This window comes from Melanerpes formicivorus, unplaced genomic scaffold, assembly GCF_026170545.1.
Source record: "Melanerpes formicivorus ecotype bairdi unplaced genomic scaffold, bMelFor1.0.p_v2 SCAF_79, whole genome shotgun sequence".
NCBI lineage: Eukaryota > Metazoa > Chordata > Aves > Piciformes > Picidae > Melanerpes > Melanerpes formicivorus.
The window spans coordinates 2447398-2464592 of NW_027142431.1; positions in this window are offsets into that span (position 1 = coordinate 2447398).

The window sequence follows — 17195 nt, forward strand, 5'->3', positions numbered from 1 at the left end:
TCTCACCACCCTGTTGAGGTGGAACTTCCTTGATTTCAGTTAGTGCCCAGTGTCCCTTGTTCTGTCACTGGGCAGCCCTGAGAAGGTCCCAGGGGTTGCTTAGCCTGGAGACCTTATTGCTCTCTACAACTCCCTGAAGGGAGGTTGTATCCAAGTGGGGGTTGGTCTCTTCTCCCAGGCAATCAGCACCAGAACAAGAGGACACAGTCTCAAGCTGTGCCAGGGGAGGTTTAGGCTGGATGTTAGGAAAAGTTCTTCATAGGGAAAGTAATTGCCTATTGGAATGTGCTGCCCAGGGAGGTGGTGGAGTCATCATCCCTGGAGGTGTTTAGGAAGAGACTTGATAGGGTGCTTGGTGCCATGGTTTAGTTGATTAGATGGTGTTGGGTGATAAGTTGGACTCGATGATCTCCAAGGTCTTTTCCAACCTGGTTAATTCTATTCTATTCTATTCTATTCTATTCTATTCTATTCTATTCTATTCTATTCTATTCTATTCTATTCTATTCTATTCCATTCCATTCCATTCCATTCCATTCCATTCCATTCCATTCCATTCCATTCCATGTAAGGCCTCAACAGGGCAGAGCAGTGAATTATAAAAGGTTTCAGAGCAAGATTCAGTAGGACAAGATTTGGCTTAGCTGCATTTGTCCTTCTAAGTCAGCAATGAATCCCTGGCCCTGAATTATTTTGGAGGATCAGGTTTTCCCATAATGTACTTGACTAAGTATAGGCCTGAAGGAGCTTGGGAGGCACTTTTGACAAGGGCTTGTAGTAACATGGTGAGAGGCAATGGGTTTGAGCTGGGAGAGGGGAGATTGAGACTGGAGATGAGAAAGAAATTCTGTACAGTGAGAGTGGAAGAGGTTGCCCAGGGAGGCTGTGGATGGCCCCTCCCTGGAGGTGTTCAAGGCCAGGTTGGATGAAGCCTTGAGCAACCTGGGCTGGTAGATAGTGTCCCTGCCCATGGCAGGGGTTTGGAACTGGATGATCTTTAAGGTCCTTTCCAACCTCAACCATTCTGTGAACCTCTGCATTAAAGCTCACACCCAACTCTGCAGAAGGATGGAAGTGTTTTTCTGGGTGTTTGAGCTGCATTCTAACCTGAATCCTCCTATTCAGCCTCCTTATATTCCCCCCACTGATTGAGTGGCAGTGACAGGTTTGGGGTTGACAGGGTTTAGTCTAATATTTAATCTAGTTTTCAATTAAGTGGGGTTTTTTTTGTTGTTGTTGTTTCTTTGGGAGCTTTTTTTGGGGTGGGGGAGTGGGGAGGGTGCTTGTTTTTTTTCCTTCCACTGCGGAAAATCTTTTGTGCTGACAGAGGCACAGGTGGCTTTGCACAAAGAGATGAAAGATCAGCTCATGGTAATGGTCGTGGATTGCCATGCTCGTGTGAGCTTAGCAGCCTAATGCACAAAAGATGTTCATCTCCCTGGGTGCATCTGCAGCCTGCACCTGCAAGCAGCTGTTGACTTGCTGGCAGCTGCAGCTGCTGTGATCTGCCTGGTATCTGACTTAGGAGCTTTAGTCTCACCGATTTCCAGTGTGGCTCTGCTGATGTAGACAGCTTTAATGGGCAGTTAATGAAACTGCAAATCAAATGTCAGGAAAAATCCTCTTTTTTCCCTAAAATCAAGGGAAGGGAAGGGAAGGGAAGGGAAGGGAAGGGAAGGGAAGGGAAGGGAAGGGAAGGGAAGGGAAGGGAAGGGAAGGGAAGGGAAGGGAAGGGAAGGGAAGGGAAGGGAAGGGAATTAACCAGGTTGGAAAAGACCTTCGAGGTCATCAAGTCCAACCCATCACCCACACAGACTGAAATGACTCTGTGAACAAGATCACAGAGACCCAGAGTCACAGAATGGCAGGGATTGGAAGGGACCTCTGAAGATCTTCCAGTCCAAATCTTCTGCTAAAGCTAGAGGAAATCACAGAGGAATGCATCCAGGTAAGTTTGGAATGCCTAAAGAGATGGAGACTCCACAGCCTTTCTGGGCAGCCTGTTCCAGATCTCTGTGACCCTCACAGTAAAGAAGTTCCTCCACGTGTTGAGGTGGAACCTCCTGTGCCCTAGTTTCCATCCATTGCCCCTTGTCCTATCACAGAACAGAGCCTGTTCCCTCCCTCATGACCCCCAGCCCTCAGATATTTCTAAACATTGATTAAATCCCCTCTCAGCCTTCTCTTCTCTAGACTAAAAAGCCACAGGGCTTGGAACCTCTCCTCATAGGGCACACTGGCTCTTAAAAACCCAAGGTTTCACTTTCAGTAGAGATGTCTAAATTCAGGGTCCAAAAAATGCCAACAGAAGGACTGAAATAAAAGTTGTAGCTTATGCATGCAGAGAGAAATTAAAATGATCAGGGGGTTGGAGCACTTCTGCTACAAGGGCAGGCTGAGGGAGCTGGGGGTGTTCAGCCTGGAGAAAAGAAAGCTCCAGGGAGCCTGCCAGTACCTGAAGGGGGTTACAGGAAGGATGGAGAGAGACTGTTTGCAAAGGCCTGCAGGGATGGGACCAAGGGCAATGGCTTCAAACTAGAGAAGAGCAGATTTAGGTTGGATGTTAGGAAAAAGTTCTTTACTATGAGGGTGGTGAATACTGGAATGGGTTGCCCAGGGAGGTGGTTGAGGCTCTTTCCCTGGAGATATTCAAGGTGAGGCTCAACAGGGCTCTGAGCAACCTCATCTAGTTGGGAATGTCCCTGCTGAGTGTGGAGAGGTCAGACTGGATGAGCTTTGGTGGTCCCTCCCATCCTGAACCATTCTATCATTCTATGATTCTCTGACTCTGTGATTCCATGATTCTAGGATTCCACAATTCTATGATTCCATGATTCTAGGATTCTGTGATTCTGTTCCTGTGTCTAGCTTGTAAAACCCTCTCTAATCTTCCTAGGTTAGGGCCATTATGCAACACCAAATAGTTATTGGTTCATGAATAAAAAGAACACACACCCAGGTACCACACAAGCACAGATGCCAGATGGAACCCCAGCAGTGCACCTTAACATGAGCTGTGCCTCCCTCCACTTCCCTGGAACTCAGTCATTTGCATGTGTGCTTCAAAATGAGATTGTGGAATCACTCTGCTTAGCACTACATTAAAATGTCTGATGAAGCCATGGCTTCCTTTTACTAAATGAAAAGCTTTATTTTTTTGTTGTTCTTTTAACAGGTTATATTTTATGAACTTGAACTTGGATCAGGAAAGGAAGGTCGTTTTCTTACCCCAAAACCAGTATTGTTTTATGCAGCAGGAAACCAAACCAAACCAATATAAAACAAACCAATATAAACCAAACCAATATAAACCAAGCCAAACCAATATAATCCAAACCAATATTAACCAAATCAAAGCAATATAAACCAAACCAATACAAACCAAACTAAACCACACCAATGAAACCAAACCAATATAAATTAAACCAAACCAAAACAATATAAACCAAATCAAACCAAACCAAGCCAAACCAATATAAATCAAACCAAGCCAAACCAATATAAACCAAAGCAAACCAATATTAACCAAATCAAAGCAAACCAATATAAATTAAACCAAACCAATATAAACCAAACCAATATAAACCAATTCAAACCAATATTAACCAAATCAAAGCAAACCAACGTAAATTAAACCAAACCAATATAAACCAAACCAATATAAACCAATTCAAACCAATATTAACCAAATCAAAGCAAACCAATATAAATTAAACCAAACCAATATAAATCAAACCAGTATAAATGAAACCAAACCAATATAAACCTAACCAAATCAATATAAACCAAGCCAAAACAATATAATCCATACCAAACCAATATTAACCAAATCAAAGCAAACCAATATAAATGAAACCAAACCAACATAAGCCAAACCAATATAAACCAATTCAAACCAATATAATCCAAATCAAACCAATATAAGAAAAATAAAACCAAACCAATATAAATCAAACGAATATAAATGAAACCAAACCAATATAAACCTAACCAAATCAATACAAACCAAGCCAAAACAATATAATCCATACCAAACCAATATCAACCAAATCAAGCCAAGACAAACCAATATAAACCAAACCAATATAAACCAAACCAATATAAACCAAATCAAAACAATATAAACCAAATCTAACCAAACCAGTATAAACCAAATCAATATAAATCAAACCAAAATAAACCAAATCAAACCAAACCAATATAAACTAGGCCAAACCAATATAATCCAAACCAATATTAACCAAATCAAACCAACCCAATAGAAACCAAACCAAACTAAACCAATATAAACCAAATCAAACCAAACCAATATAAACCAAACTAAACCAATATAAACCAAATCAAACCAAACCAATATAAACCAAACCACACCAATACAAACCAAATCAAGCCAAACCAACCCAATATAAACCAAACCAATATAAAACAAATCAAACTAAACCAAACCAAACCAATATAAACCAAACCACACCAATATAAACCAAATCAAGCCAAACCAAACAAATATAAACCAAACCAATACAAACCAAATAAATGCAAACCAATATAAACCAAACCAATATAAACCAAATCAAACTAAACCAAACTAAACCAAACCAATATAAGCCAAACCAAACCAATATAAACCAAATCAAACTAAACCAAACTAAACCAAACCAATATAAGCCAAACCAAACCAATGTAAACCAAACCAATATAAACCACATCAAACCAAACCAACCAATATAAAACAAACCAAACCAAACTAAACCAAACCCAACCTATATAAACCAATCCAAAACAATTTAAACCAAATCAAACCAAAACAATACAAACCAAACCAAGCTGATATAAACCAAACCAATATAAACCAATCCAAAACAATTTAAACCAAATCAAACCAAAACAATATAAACCAAACCAAGCTGATATAAACCAAACCAATATAAACCAATCCAAAACAATTCCAACCAAATCAAACCAAAACAATATAAACCAAACCAAGCTGATATAAACCAAACCAATATAAACCAATCCAAAACAATTCCAACCAAATCAAACCAAAACAATATAAACCAAACCAAGCTGATATAAACCAAACCAATATAAAACAAATCAAACCAAACCAGTATAAACCAAACCAATACAAAACAACACAGGACAAAACAAACCCAGGAAGCAACACTCAGAAGGGCAGCAAAGCTTAATATTAGTGCTCTGCCTCTTGTGAATACAGAAGGTGGAATTCCAATTTGCATTTGCATCACTTGGCAAACCCTCTGTAAAAACAAACCCAACACCACCATTCCCTCCACCCCTCTTTCCCCCCCTCATCCCCCCAAATATTTTGTCTAGTTGTATTACCAGAGATCTTTGTCAGAGATCTGTGCTTGAGGTCAAAGAGGCCATTGTGTTGCCTGTGTTCATGAAAGTGTAAATAATCCAACAGCCTGACATGAGGAGAAAGTGCCTCCTTTAGGTTTTGCCAGGTTTTGTTGGGTTTTGGTTTTGTTGGTTTTTTTTTTCTTCCCAAATTGAAGGCAGATGTGGTCAGGGGAACACTCCTGAGGACAGAAGGCAATCTCCAAATGAAGCAGTGGAAGAAGTCCCCTTCCTGTGGCAATATTTTTAATTCAGGCGACATAAAGAGTTGAAATGCATCTCTCTTCAAATCTGTCACAGTGTCACAGTATCAGAGTACATTAGAGGTTGGAAGGGACCTCCAGAGATCAGCCAGTCCAACCCCTCTGCCACAGTAGCATCACCCAGGGAGGTCTGCACAGGAATGCATCCAGGTGGGGTTGGAAAGTCTCCAGAGAAGGAGACTCCACAACCTCTCTGGGCAGTCTGCTCCAGGGCTCTGCCATCCTCACTGCAAAGAAGTTTCTCCTCATGTTGAGCTGAAACCTTCTCTGTTCAAGCTTGAACCTCTTGTTCCTTGTCATATTCCTGTGCACCACCCAAAAGAGCTTGGTCCCCTCCACTTGACACCCACCCCTCACATATTGATAGACATTGATCAGATCCCTTCTCAGCCTTCTCTTCTCCACACTAAAAAGCCCCAGGGCTCTCAGTCTCTCTTCACAGGGGAGATGCTCAAGTGCTCTAAGCATCCTCATGGATCTCCCTTGGACTCTCTCCAGCAGGTCTCTGTCTCTCTTGAACTGGGGAGCCCAGAACTGGACACAGGATTGCAGCTGTGGTCTCAGCAGGGCAGAGCAGAGGGGGAGAAGAACCTCCCTAGCCCTGCTGGCCACACTTTGCTTGCTGCACCCCAGGATGCCATTGGCGCTCTTGGCTACTCGGGCACATTGCTGTCCCATGCAGAACTTGCTGTCCACCAGCACTCCAAGGTCTTTCTCCATGGAGCTGCTCTCCATCGGGGCAGCTCCTAAGCTGTCCTGGTGCCTGCTGTCATTCCTCCCCAGAGGCAGGACCCTGCACTTGTCCTTCTTGAACTCCATGAGGTTTGCCTGCACCCAGCTCTCAGCCTGTCCAGATGTGGCTGGATGGCAGCACAGCCTGACAGGTGCCAGCCTCCCCCCAGTTTGGTATCATCAATGAACTTGCTGAGGGTACTCTCAATCTTTCAGCCCTCTGGCCTGACTCAGTTCCAAGAGGTCCATGGTGAGCATGTTTAGATGATATACAAAATAGAAAACAAATGAAAAGAAGTTGATTTGCCAAAGTGATTGGGGAAAGTGCACCAAAAATGTTCAGGAGCAAAACCATGCAAGGCAAAAATCCCAGAGATAACTCAGGATCAAATATGTGGCTGACCATAGAAGCATGGAATGGGTTGGGTTGGAAGGGACCTTAAAGATCATCTAGTTCCAACAGCCATGCCATAGGCATGGACACCTCCTACTAGACCAGGTTGCTTAAGGACCCATCCTGCCTGGTTTGAAACACTTCCAGGATTGCAGCCTTCACAGCTTCTCTGGGCAGAGCCTCACCACCCTTATGGGGCAGAATTTCTTCCTAATATTCAATCTAATTGGAGCTTCTTCCAGTTCGAAGCCATCACCCCCTAGTCCTGTTACTCCACACCCTCGTGATAATCCTTCTCCAGCTCTCCTGTAGGCCTCTTCAGGTACTGGCAGGCTGCTCTAAGGTCTCTCCACAGCTTTCTCTTTTCCAGGCTGAACAACTCCATGCTAGTGACCTTCTTTTTCTCTACACATTGTTAGGGTTGAAGCCCTCAATATAGGAAGGACATGGACCTGATGGAGCAGGTCCTGAGGAGGGCCTCGAAAATGATCAGGGGCTTGGAAAACCTCTGCTACAAGCCTAGGGAGCTGGGGGTGTTCAGCCTGGAGAAAAGAAGAGGGAGACCTAATAGCAGCCTGCCAGTACCTGAAGGGGGCTACAGAAAGGATGGAGAGAGACTGTTTGCAAAGGCCTGCAGGGACAGGACCAAGGGCAGAGGTTCCTTCCAAACCCCAGCACTGTGTGTTTCTGTGATTCTGTGACTCTGTGGTTCACTGAATTACCTTAATAGAATCATAGAATTGTCAGGGTTGGAAGGGACCTCAAGGCTCAGCCAGTTCAAACTCCCCTGCCATGGCCAGGGACACCTCACACTACAGCAGCTTGCTCACAGCCACAGCCAGCCTGGCTGCAAACACCTCCAGGCAGGAGGCTTCCACCACCTCCCTGGGCAACCTGTGCCAGTCTCTCACCACCCTCATGGGGAACAACTTCTTCCAAACATCCAATCTCAATCTACCCATTTCTAGTTTTGCTCCATCCCCCCCAGTCCTATCACTACCTGGCACCCTAAAAAGTCCCTCCCCAGCTTTCTTGGAGCCCCCTTCAGATACTGGAAGGCCACAAGAAGGTCTCCTCAGAGCCTTCTCTTCTCCAGACTGAACAACCCCAACTCCCTCAGTCTGTCTCTGTAGCAGAGCAGCTCCAGCCCTCTGCTCATCCTCGTGGCCCTTCTCTGGACACCTTCCAGCACCTCCAGATCCTTCCTGTGCTAGGGGCTCCAGAACTGGACACAGAGCTCCAGCTGTGGTGTCCCCAGAGTAGAGCTGAGTGCGAGAATTACCTCCATTGACCTGCTGGCCACACTTCTCTTGCTGCAGCCCAGGCTCTGGTTGACAGCTACTTAATCTGAGTGGTGTTTTAAGATCAGAATTATTCAAATAAATGTTTTTTTAAGTTTATTTGACTACTTTGCCTAAGGACAAAGCCAAACTATCCCACATTGTTAACAAGCTTCTTTTACTCAGTCTAAAGCATTTGGGAACAGAACATGAAATCATATTAGAAATGAGAGGAACTTGACCAAAGTACCAAGAGAGTTAACAAGCTCTTCCTAAAGTGGGAAGAAGCCCTCTGTAGATAGAGGATTATTTCCCCTGGGTCCTAGTGTCATATATCATAGGGTTGAGATGAAGTTCAAAGTCAGATAAAGTCAATATCTTTGACCTTCTCTTAGCAAAACAAACACTGATGGTGAGCAGCAGTAACAGCTCCATAGCAATGAATGTTTTTCTTAAAAGATAGAGTCAGGGACTCTGCTTTCCCTCCATTTCTGAGGGTTGCTTTTTTCCTCTGCTGGTGGTGTTGGGCTGACTGTGGGGCTCAATGATCTTAGAAACATGGAATTGTCAGGGTTGGAAGGAACCTCAAGGATCATCTACTTCCAACCCCCCTGATACGGGCAGGGACACCTCACTCTGCATCAGGTTGCTCACAGCCACATCCAGCCTGGCTGCAAACACCTCCAGGCAGGAGGCTTCCACCACCTCCCTGGGCAACCTGTGCCAGGCTCTCACCACCCTCATGGGGAACAACTTCTTCCCAATATCCAATCTCAATCTATCAATTTCTGGCTTTCTTCCATTCCCCCCAGTCCTATCACTCCCTGACACCCTCAAAAGTCCCTCCCCAACTTTTTTGTAGCCCCCTTCAGATACTGGAAGGCCACAAGAAGGTCTCCTGGGAGCATTCTCTTCTCCAGACTGAACAACCCCAACTCCCTCTCTGTCTCCATAGCAGAGCAGCTCCAGCCCTCTGCTCATCCTCATGGCCCTTCTCTGGACACCTTCCAGTACCTCCAGATCCTTCCTGTCCTAGGGGCTCCAGAACTGGACACAGAGCTCCAGGTGTGGTCTCAGCAGAGTGGAGCAGAGGGGGAGAATCCCCTCCCTGGCCCTGCTAGCCACACATCTCTTCATGCAGCCCAGGAAGCCCTTAGAGGTCTTTTCCAACCTTAATGGCTCTAGGATTCAACCCTAGGCCTTAATAGTTTTCTGCTTAGTGCAAAGAGAAGAGAAAGAAAAAAAAGACAGAAGAATATCTGGAGACACAGGTTTGGACTTCAGCCTGAAGCTGTAAGCAGTAAGCTACTTGCCTAGAGTCACAAGGAATTTCAGCAGCTGATCCAGAAATTGATGCTACATTTTCTGCTTCCAATACAGTGAACTGGTCATGAAACCATAATGCCTTCAAAGTAAATATTTAGAAACTTTTTCAAGCTCAAATTCAATTTCCTTAAGCAAAGTTCTTTGGGGCATGTTCAGGTCAAACGTAATTTAGAAGGGTGGTTGTATTTTTTTGGTCACAGAAGATGAAGGAAGATGAATCCTCTGGAAGGCAAGGAAAACAGAGCAGAAAATAAGCACTCAGTCTTCAAAGGTGGTGTCATGTCTTCAATACTGCTATGATGCCAATGGCTTCCTGGCTTGGATCAGGAAAAGGGTGGGCAGCAGGGACAAGGAGGTGGTCATCCCCCTGTGCTCAGCACTGGAGCCTGTCCAGAGGATGGCAACGAGGCTGGAGAAGGACCTGGAGCACCTGGGTTATGAGGAGGGGCTGAGGGAGCTGGGGGCATTCAGGCTGGAGAAAAGGAGGCTGAGGGGAGACCTCATTGCTCTCTACAGCTCCCTGAAGGGAGGTTGGAGTGAGGAGAGGGCAGCCTCTGCTCCTTGGTGGCAAGAGACATAGAATAGAATCATAGAATTATAGAATCAATAAGGTTGGAAAAGACCTCAGAGAACATCAAGTCCAACCTGTCACTCAATACCTCATGACTACTAAAGCATGGCTCCAAGTGCCACATCCAATCCCCTCTTGAAACCTCCAGGGATGGTGACTCCACCACCTCCCTGGGCAGCAGATTCCAATGGCCAATTCCTCTTTCTGGGAAGAACTTTCTCCTCACCTCCAGCCTAAACTTCCCCTGGCACAGCTTGAGACTGTCTCCTCTTGTTCTAGTGCTGGCTGCCTGGGAGAAGAGACCAACCCCCTTCTGGCTGCAACCTCCCTTCAGGGAGTTGGAGAGAGCAAGAAGGTCTCCTCTGAGCCTCCTCTTCTCCAGGCTAAGCAACCCCAGCTCCCTCAGCCTCTCCTCACAGGGCTGTGCTCCAGACCCCTCCCCAGCCTCATTGCCCTTCTCTGGACACATTCAAGTGTCTCAATGTCCTTCTTCAATTGAGGAGCCCAGAACTGGACACAGGACTCAAGGTGTGGCCTAACCAGTGCTAAGCACAGGGCAGAATGACTTCCCTGCTGCTGCTGGCTACACTATTCTTGATGCAGGCCAGGATGCCATTGGCCTTCTTGGCCATCTGGGCACACTGCTGGCTCATATTCAGCTGCTGTCAATTGAAGGCCCCAGAACTGGACACAGGAGCAGAGGAAATGGTTCCAAGCTGCACCAGAAGAGGTTCAGGCTGGATGCTAGGAAGTATTTCTTCCCAGAGAGGGTTCTCAGCCATTGGCATGGTCTGTCCAGGACAGTGGAGGTGTTTAAGCAGTGTGTGGACCTGGTGCTTGGGGACATGGTTTAGGGCTGACCCTAAACTGGGTCAAGGATGTGACTGGATGAGCTTGGAGATCTCTTCCAAAAGAAAATAAAAAAAAAGAGAGAAATATTAAAAGTGTTGAAAATGACACAATGCTAGAATCTGAACCTGATTTGCAGGTGACAGATGTTGAACCCTCACTCAGCTATTATTCTTTTTCACTTGAGCACTCTTCAAAGGCTGAAAAATAGATGCTTCAGTCCAGCAGAAATGAAACATGAACTTCTGCCCTTGGAGTGAGAAGTGTTGCTTTATTGAGTCCTGGGATACACTGGATTTTCAAATGCATTTTTGATTATAAAGATGCTTAAAGCACCATATAAAGAGAAGACAATTATCAAAGAGCTTTTTGTGTGAGAGCACACAAAAAGATGCTTAGGCTTGGGTTGAAAAGGACCTGAAAGAACATCTAGTTCCAACCCCCATGCCATTTTCAGGGATACCTCCTACTAAGCCAGGGGGTTCAAGGCTCCATACTACCTACCCTTGAACAATTCCAGGCTTGGAGTTTCCATAACTGGTTAGGCCACACCTTGAGTCTTGTGTCCAGTTCTAGGCTCTTCAGTTTAAGAAAGACATTGAGACACTTGAATGTGTCCAGAGAAGGGCAAGGAGGCTGGGGAGGGGTCTGGAGCACAGCCCTGTGAGGAGAGGCTGAGGGAGCTGGGCTTGCTTAGCCTGGAGAAGAGGAGGCTCAGGGGAGACCTTATTGCTCTCTACTGTTTCCTGAAGGGAGGTTGTATCCAGGTGGGGGTTGGTCTCTTCTCCCAGGCAGCCAGCACCAGAACAAGAGGACACAGTCTCAAGCTGTGCCAGGGGAAGTTTAGGCTGGAGGTGAAGAGAAAGTTCTTCCCAGGAAGAGGAATTGGCCTTTGGAATGTGCTGCCCAGGGAGGTGGTGGAGTCACCATCACTGAAGGTGTTCAAAAAGGATTGGATGTGACACTTGAAGCTGTGATTTAGTTGTCATGAGTTATTGGGTGATAGGCTGGACTTCATGATGTTTGAGGTCTTTTCTATCCTTATTGATTCTATGATTCTAACTTCTCTGAGCAACATTTCCAGCATCTCAGCACCCTCAAAGGGAAGAATTTCTTCCTGATGTCTCATCTAAATCAGAGTGAGCTCACGAGGCAAGCACTGCAGACACTAATGCTTAGGGAGACTTTGGGTTGTAATTTCCCCCTCCCAGGAAGATAAGCACTGATGTGGTTATCCTTTTTCATTGCTCTGGGTCTGAGGAGATTCCTAAGTGAATGCTCAGAGCAGTGAAAAATGACACAAGAACCATAAGAAAGTCTGAACATTAGAATCATAGAGACACAGAATCATAGAATCCCAGAATCATAGAATCTTAGAATCATAGAATCACAGTATCAAAGAATGGTCTGGGTTGGAAGGGATCTCCAAAGGTCATCCAGTCCAACCCCCTCTGCAGTCAGCAGGGACATCCTCAACTAGACCAGGCTGCCCAGAGCCCTGTTGAGTCTGGGCCCAAGTCCGGAAAACGTATGCCTCATGTCACAGCCACACTCGGCCTCCTCAATTCTTAGCCCTTCTGTTTCCCTTCTCTGTGGCCAGTGGTTGCTGCTGATGTATTAGTGAGAAGAACTCTGCTTTTATCAGTGCCTCAGAGTGTGCTAATTACCTCATTTCTAAGAAATGTTGTGTTATGCCTGGCACAGCTCTTCAGCATCCACTCTACTCAGCAGTAATTTCTTGGCCAAGCAGAGTCCTCGCTATGTGTAATTAGCATTTCCTCCCATTACAAATAATTGTTCCTCATTTTCTGCTAATTCTTTTCTAGGGCTGTTGATACCTCTCCAGGAACAATAGACAAACCTGAGCAAATTGTTTCAGGAGCCTGCCATTGGCCAATTTTGTTATCGTTGCAACCCAATCCTGTGCCATTAGCTCCACAGAGTATTAAGAGCATTAATGCTTGTGCTTGGTGGAAGTTGGGAAATGCAGGGCAAGTGTTTAATGCTGAGAGTAAGGTTATCCATACTGTATTTGATCTCTCTTCTTGGTATAAAAGCTTTAATTCCTGGATGGGAGTTGTATATACAAGATATGTTGATCTATTGGAGAGAATCCAGCCTGAGATGAAGACACCAAAAGGAAGTGTTTGTATGGAAGCTGAGTGCTCAAGCCCCCAGTGTAGTCACCAAAGATATGGTCAAGACACAGGTTGGAAGAGTTGTTCAAGCAACCTGCCAAGGTGAGTGTCTGATGCAACTTGAGAGGTCCTCATCTGATCACCTCATGTACTTCAAAAAAGCACAGATCTCTTTAAGCTCTACATCACAGGATAGAGTCCTAGAGGAGCAGTTTAGGCTGGAAGGGACCTTTCAAGGCCTTATAGTCCAACCACCCTGCAGTCAGCAGGGAAATCTGAGCAAAGCCTTCAACACTGTCCCGCACCACATCCTGGTCTCCAGGCTGGTGACACATGGGTGTGATGGGTGACCACTAGATGGATACAGAACTGGCTTGATGGCCGCACCCAAAGAGTGGCTGTCAATGGCTCCATGTCCCAGTGGAGGCCAGGGACAAGCGGAGTCCCTCAGGGATCAGTCCTGGCACCAGGCTTGTTCAACATCTTTGTGGGTGCCATGGACAGTGGCATTGAGTGCACCCTCAGCAAGTTTGCTGATGACACCAAGCTGTGTGGTGCAGCAGACAGGCTGGAGGGAAGGGAGGCCATCCAGAGGGACCTGGACAGGCTGGAGAGGTGGGCACAAGCCAACCTCAGGAGGTTCAACAAGATCAAGTGCAGGGTCCTGCAGCTGGGTAGAGGCAATCCCAGGCACAAATCCAGGCTGGGCAGGGACTGGCTGGAAAGCAGCCCTGAGGAGAGAGACTTGGGGGTGTTGGTGGAGGAGAGGCTCAACAGGAGCTCTCAGTGTGCACTTGCAGCCCAGAAAGCAAATCAGATCCTGGGCTGCATCAGGAGAAGTGTGGCCAGCAGGACAAAGGAGGTGATTCTCCCCCTCTGCTCAGCTCTGGTGAGACCCCACCTGGAGTACTGCCTCCAGTTCTGGAGCCCCTATTACAAGAGGGATGTGGAGGTGCTGGAAGGTGTCCAGGGAAGGGCCAGGAGGATGATCATAGGGCTGGAGCACCTCTCCTGTGAGGACAGACTGAAGGAGTTGGGGCTGTTCAGTCTGGAGAAGAGAAGGCTCTGAGGAGACCTTCTTGTGGCCTTCCAGTATCTGAAGTGAGCTACAAAAAGGCTGGGGAGGGACTTTTGAAGGTGTCAGGGAGTGATAGGACTGGGGGGGATGGAACAAAACTAGAAATGGGTAGATTGAGATTGGTTATGAGGAAGAAGTTCTTCCCCATGAGGGTGGTGAGAGCCTGGCACAGGTTGCCCAGGGAGGTGGTGGAAGCCTCCTGCCTGGAGGTGTTTGCAGCCAGGCTGGCTGTGAGCAATCTGCTGTAGTGTGAGGTGTCCCTGCCCATGACAGGGGGGTTGGAACTGGCTGATCCTTGAGGTGCCTTCCAATCCTGACAATTCTATGATTCTAAGATGTTTTTCAGGAGTTAAGATAACTCCTTGCACACTCAGAATCTTAAACTGAAGACTCCCACTCTAGGCCCCAGTGGCTTATTTCAGACTTCACCTATGACAGTGCTGACGCTTCTGTCACCACCCTGCCAGAGGGAGGTAAATATTGCCCAAGACCTCCTCAATGAAGATGTTGTTTCCCATTCTCATTTCACTTCCTTTTCTTTTTTGTCCTTAATGTAGAGTTGGAAACCTATCTTCTTCCCCAGTTGGAAACCAATCTTCTTTCCCAGCATGACCCAGAGGTAGCAGTTGATCTATAATCTACAACCTGGTAGAGCTCAGATCAAGATACTGCTTGCTGCATGATTCTTGAGTAATTGAGTAACTATAGGTATGCTACTTAGCTTCTCAGTGCTTCATTGTCTCTGTATGATGGCTATCAGTGTGATGAAGCATCAAAAAGAAAAGGAAAAATACCAAAATATGTGCAACTTTTTGGTCATTTGTCTGTCTGGAGATATAGAACAGGGAAAGGAAAAATAAAAGCACTTTGGGTTCTATTTTATGAACAAATTCTATGGCTTAAAGTCATAATGTCAACTGTATCTGCAATACCAAGCAGGTATTTACTCTGCTCTGGTGAGACCTCACATGGAGTCTGGGTCTGGAGCCCTCAATATAGGAAGGACATGAACCTGATGGAGAGGGTCCAGAGGAGGGCCACAAAAATGATGAGGGGCTTGGAGCATCTCTGCTGTGAGGACAGGCTGAGGGAGCTGGCAGGGTTCAGCCTGGAGAAGAGAAGGCTCCAGGGAGACCTAATAGCAGCCTACCAGTACCTGAAGGGGGCTACAGGAAGGCTGCAGAGAGACTGTTTGCAAAGGCCTGCAGGGACAGGATGAGGGGCAATGGCTTCAAACTAGAGCAGAGCAGATTTAGATTGGATGCTAGGAAGAAGGTCATTACCATGAGGGTGGTGGAACACTGGAACATGTTTCCCAGGGTGGTGGTTGAGGCTTCTTCCCCGGAGATACTCAAGATGATGCTCAACAGGGCTCTGTGCAGCCTGATCTAGTTGAGGATGTCCCTGATGAGTGCAGAGGGGGTTGGACTGGATGAGCTTCGGAGGTCCCTTCCAACCCAGACCATTCTATCTTTCTATGATTCTATTTTTCTGTGATTCTATGATTTTATGATTCTATGATTCCAAGACTCCAAGATTCTAAGATTCTGTGATTCTAAGAGTCTAAGAGTCTAAGATTCTATGATTCTATGATTCTATTTTTCTGTGATTCTAGGCTTCTATGATTCTAAGATTCTATGATTGTAAGATTCTGTGACTCTACGAGTCTAAGATTCTGTGATTCTAAGAGTCTAAGATTCTATGATTCTATTTTTCTGTGGTTCTAAGATTCTATGATTCTGAGATTCTACTTCTAAATGTTTCAGGCTTCATTGTCGAATGTTAGCAGCCAGCACAAAGCTAATTTGGTGTAAGTGCACTGTCCTGAAACGTTGGCTTCTGCACAGTCATAATTCATTTACTAAAATAAAGGTCAGTCAAAATGATGGAGCTCCTGCTACTGTGTTGAGTAATGGATGATTAGAATTGGTATTGTTAATCCAAGGCATACACTGCAGAAGAACTCTTAAGTGCTGTGAGTCACCACTCCTGTTGTGCAATGAAGACAGAGTCGGTGTATTTCATAAACGTCTCTCCTGTTCTCTTTCACCCATGCCTCTGTACAGCCTGTCTTCCAACTCAGATCTAGATCTTATGCTAATACATTGTCTTGCCATTGCTGCTCTCTTTTTTTTCCCTGTGGCTGTTGTTTTTCCCTGTGCTTGAACACCATTTCTGTGAAAAAGTAGGCATTTCCTGGCCGGCCTGAACAGTCCACTCCGTTTCCTAGAACTCAGAGAGCCTTTCAAAAGATAAACGGAGTTATTTTTCTTTCTTAGTTTCTTCTGCATTCTTTCTCCTTCTTGATTGTATAAATTTCTTGGTTGCTAACATTTGCCAAGGTTAAGTACAAGAATTATTGCTTTTTCTTTCCTCCCCCCAGGCTGCTCAGTAACCATGTGGTGGTTGCCTTGGCTGGCACGTTGTGCTCTTAATTGGGTTTGCAGATATTTTGCCTCACCAACTTGTATCTCTATGTCTTTCCTGAGTGGGCTGAAGAGTCAGGAAATAGTTCTTTGCAGATGGCTCCACTCACCTCTCATTTTTCTCCTTACAAGACTGCAAACACCTGTGATGCTTCTTGCCTTCATCCTTCTTCATTTTATCCATTTCTCTCTTTGGTGTGGACCTTCATGAGGACCGTAGTGTGGCTTCACTGGTCTTGCTTGTTTATTTTCACTGCACTGCCTCATTTCTTTCAGAAGAAAACTGAATGCTCATACCTCTATGGCTGTCTTACATCAGAATCACAGAACCACAGAATCAACCAGGTTGGAAAAGACCTCAGAGATCACCAAGTCCAACCTATTACCTAATACCTAACACCTCCTTACAACAAAACCATGGCTCCAAGTGCCACATCCAATCCCCTCTTGAACACCTCCAGGGATGGGGACTCCACCACCTCCCTGGGCAACACATTCCAATGGCTAACAACTCTCTCTGGGAAGAACTTTCTCCTCACCTTCAGCCTAAAACTCTCCTGGTACAGCTTGAGACTGTGTCCTCTTGTTCTGGTGCTGGCTGCCTGGGAGAAGAGACCAACCCCCACCTGGCTACAACCTCCCTTCAGGAAACAGTAGACAGCAAGAAGGTCTCCTCTGAGCCTCCTCTTCTCCAGGCTAAGCAACCCCAGCTCCCTCAGCCTCTCCTCACAGGGCTGTGCTCCAGATCTCTCCCCAGCCTTGTTGCCCATCTCTGGA